This window comes from Barbatula barbatula, assembly GCF_947034865.1.
Source record: "Barbatula barbatula genome assembly, chromosome: 21".
Taxonomy (NCBI): Eukaryota; Metazoa; Chordata; class Actinopteri; order Cypriniformes; family Nemacheilidae; genus Barbatula; species Barbatula barbatula.
The window spans coordinates 11,942,740-11,947,513 of NC_136784.1; positions in this window are offsets into that span (position 1 = coordinate 11,942,740).

The window sequence follows — 4,774 nt, forward strand, 5'->3', positions numbered from 1 at the left end:
GGTCCCAAGCTTTGGAATGGTCTTCCCTATCTTCTGAGGTTTGCTGCTTCATTGGACTGTTTTAAATCTACACTAAAATCATATTTTTATTCTTTAGTGTTTGGAAACCTGTAATTGTTATTTTTTTGTGTATCCATCTGTTTTGTACTCTGTACAGCACTTTGGATCAATTTATATCGTGTTTAAATGTGCTCTATGAATAAATGTTGTTGTTTTAGTTAGTTTTTGAGTTACCATTACTTAACCAAAACAACAAAGCAGTTTGATTGATACTACTTGGAAAGCACAATAAACACATGATTGTATATGTTTTTGCAAACGACTATGGAAAATAATTGCTATTGTTTTCCTCACCCTCCGGCCATCTAAAATGTAGCTCACATACCGGTGAACTGTAACCATAATTTTTGGCTGAAACCATAGTTCTTGGTGATTCAAAAAATTGAAGTTCAAAGATATCCTCTCTTTGAGAGTCAAGAAGCGGATACAAGCAACACACAATGAACCCCTGCGCCACCTGAGGATGTATTAACATTTTAGGAAGCAAAATGATCATTCTGTGCAAGAAACTTAATATTAGTTATAACATTATTTCCAGTAATCCATGTCACCTACAGAAATGACTAAACATGATGTCCCTACTTTATTTAAATATTTTTGAATAGATCCACCGAAGTTTTGGTTCGCATTGTGCTTTGAGTATAAACTGAAACTCATCTTTGTGTAGAATTTAGGTGCTTTGCAAAATTTTACAAACAACACCTGCGCAACACGTTTATAAATATAGCCCAAAAGAAGGACCAACAAATATTAATAATAGATAAACAAATATCAACAGATCAACAAATATTAATATAGTTACAATTTGCAGTTTTCTTCAAACCTAAAGGGACACTAAGAGCCCCCCAAAATCTCTTTCGGCCACAACTTTTCATTACTAGATAGCCTAAGGTTGAGTAGATAAAAAAAGCTCATTTTGATTTCGCCATTAACTTCAACAACAGGTATTGAACTTTCAAGCTCACGAACGATGTTTAACATAGAAGTCTACAGAGGAAAGCCCTAAAAGAAAACCAAAAACCGGGCCAGCAGGTACAGAACCTAGCACAGAACACACAGTTTGCTTAAAGTTAAGCAGATCGGACTGCAGCGTTCCTCAAAGGTTAATAAAAAAAGAAACGCCTGCACTCTGCAGTCAAGCTGTGCAGACACTTATACAAATCATCCATAAGTGCAGCATTACACAAATTTAAACAGTTAATCTCAGAAACTCCACTTTTAAAACTTGGAACGGGGAATGATAAAAGAAATGCAATTAAATCAGAAAGTGCCAGAGCACTGCCGGCCCATGATTATGATTCATCACAAAACTAACACCACTTTGTGTCTGAGGGATACACGTGTATGTGTGTGGGAAGGTGGAGCTGGGCTTGAGTAATTACTCTAGTTGACATTCTTCACATGACTAATGAGACAATCTCAGGCCACCGCAACCAGTCCATTTGTCACCCGAGCTATACGGCGCCACGGAATGCAAACTCCTGGCAGCGCTGCTAAGGTCACGCTAAACGCCGCCTCGCTAGCACCTGATTAATTCCCATGTAAACGCATGGAAATAAAATTCGATTGATCATTTCCAATTAAGCGAGATCTATGGGATGAAGAGGCAGCCAAAGTTGCAGCACCTTCTGTAGAGCTCATTAATAAGACCACACCATGTAAGGAGCTCTTAAGGTCTTATAACAGGCACGGTGTCAGGAATCAATAGGAACGATGCAGGAAATTGACCATATATCAATAAGACCAGTGGACCAGCAGCAACCTTCATAGGAATTACAAAAACAAAAAAGATAATATTAGGGGTTATGGCAGTACAAAGGGGAAATGGTTGAATTTAAAGGGATTGTTTACCCTAAAATTGAGATTTTGTCATCATTCACTCAACCTCAGGTTGTTTCAAACCTGTATACATTTATTTGTTCCGCTAAACACATAGGAAGATATTTGGAAGCATCCGAAGGTACCAAACCGATCTCATCCCCATTGACTCCCATAGTGTTTATTTTCCTTACTAAGGCAGTTAATGGAGGATGAGATCTGTTTGGCTACTGACATTCTTCCAAATATCTTTCATTGTGTTCAGCAAAACAAAGAAATTTGTGATTCAGAATGACAATTTAAAATCATTGGTACTAATCCCAGGGAATGCACATATTGATAAAATGCCCAACATTAAATGAATAGTTCACCCAAAACAATTTTGACATTTTGCCTTCATTTATTCATATATTTAGGGGTTCTTATAAGGTTCTATAATTATTTTTGTCAAAATTGAGTCTTATTCTGTGGCGATTTACTAACTTTACGTCATGTTTTTCTCTTCACGTTGTGCACATGGGACTTTTGTTTGAGAACAAAAACGTTGAATCTCAATATCATAGACTGCTCAAAATGCAGATAGAATCTTATCATTTCTAATTGGCGGGTTGCAATGAACTTCAAAGTATCAGTTCAAAATGTTTTTATATTTGGTCAATGAATAAGAACTGATGGGACATTTCAATATTTTCATAGGGGTTTTAAGTCATTTTTGTCAAGAAGACACGTTTTCTGCGAATTCACAGTTTAGCAGATTTGTGTCTTCATAATTTGGTAAACAAGGCACATATTTCTTTCTACTTGTCAGAAATGCATTTTCATGTGTATTTCTGTAAAGAATCAAGCTCATTTAATTGTTAACAGAGTGGTTCGTGAATTCTTTCAATACTTTAACTTATATCATTAAGTACATTCAATAAGCAACACATCAACTAAACAATTTAATCACCAAGTCAGGTGAACTTAATAAATGAATTTAAAAATATCCCATTACTCAATTATACTGAGGGAACTTGGTTACTCAATCAAATAAATACAGTCTTTTAAATAATCAACTAAGTTTTAATAAGTGTGACATCAGCAATGCACACTAGCATCCTGATCATAAATGGCCTGATCATAATTTGGCAAGTTTGAATGCTTGAAAGAAAAAAAACATCAATTTACTTGAACAAATTATGAGTAAAAAAAACAGCTGTGTTATTATATACTTAAGAAAATTTAAGTAAATGTGCTTTTAAATAATGCAAATTGACTTGTTTATATTAAAATAGTTGTACATTATGCCTCACTATCATGGATTTTTCGAGTAAGGTTCGAACACTGTAGTATCTAGGTATTGTACTGTAGTTTATGAGTAAAGAGTGTAGTATGCTTAAGTAATTTTTATGTGGGCAAATATATTCCTATTCTATAGTAAAAACTGAAAACACAAAATCCAGAAAAAAATAAAACAGTAAAAAAATGGACTTTGGAAAAAATAAAACCGATTCCATAGGGCCATACAGTTGGTCTGTTCCGCACACATTATATAAATAGGAGCAGCATACGAGGTCTATCTGAATCTTCATGATGAGACGATGACGCCACCACTCCATCAAAAGACGCCTCGAACCGTCAATGCTTTAAAATTGAAGATAAATCTTTGACGCTGCTGTAAACAGTGCTCAGATGCGTCCGAGGCGAAAGAAGCGCGTTCATTAATGCGTGCAGCAGCCGTGGCAGCTATAGAGATAATTACAGTCGCAGTGCCATTTTCCCAAACTGCATTCAGCTTCTACTGTTTGCCCACTACTGGCCACCTGTTGCTGTTAATGAGTGTAGTGGGGTGTGAATGAGAACCGCTCCCAGCTGTAGCACTGGGTTCATGAACTAACACAGTCAAACTGGATATAATTGACATTGGTGGCACTGGGCACGGTTAGACCGGGCTTCAACCTCTTAGCTGCCATTGACTTAATGACCGAGGCAGAGGGGCGCTCACATCGCTAACACGGCCTCTCGGGAGGTCTTCTGCAGCCAGGGCAGCCATGGCAACAGCTGAGCCTCACCTCCTAACTTACACAAACATTGCCATCACACGCCCACACATGTGCACCAAAACTGGGCACGGGAGGTTAACAAGGCACAATCAGACGTTAGCGCGAGGGACGAGGGGTCTCGCTTAACAAGTCAAGCCATACCTGTAGATACAAGACTGAAGCTTGCACAACAATATTTAGACCTGCACTTTGGGCAATTTCATGCAAATGTCCACCTGATGATGAAAAAATGTTTTAGGTCTGATGTCGATATTTGATGGATTAAATAACCATGTGAAGTCTCACAGTTCCCAAAGCATTTTTGTAATAGTTAGGTAAGTGAATTGTCACATCCATAACAACGGTCCATATTCATCATTAATGAGCACATAAAAATGTAAGTACATAACTATTTTATGTTCTATGAAGAGCCATTCTTTCTTCATTTGTTCTGGTTTGCACATTTTAATTCATTTTAAGGCCTTTGTCTCCCAGAAATGTGCATCCTTTTTGTGACATCCATAACGCATTCATCTTTTTTATCTTATAAAAAGATAACACATGCATAGACTGATATGTTTCTGATGTCTGGACTCTGTCTTCAGGGGTTTAGTAAATAATAAACAGATGGTTCAACATAATTGTAATGAATACATTCTCTGAGAATGTATATAACAAAAATGTTTTGACTAAAAATATCACATCCATAACACTAGAGCAGCATTGTATAATAGCCAATCAAATTGTGGCGAAGAAGAGGGTGTGGCTACAACAGTGTCGACCATACATTTAGTCTATTTTCCCTAGTCTCTGCAATAAAAACATGACTAAGTTTTTCCTCTATGTTGTCAAGAATCAACCACTTCGATCATTTT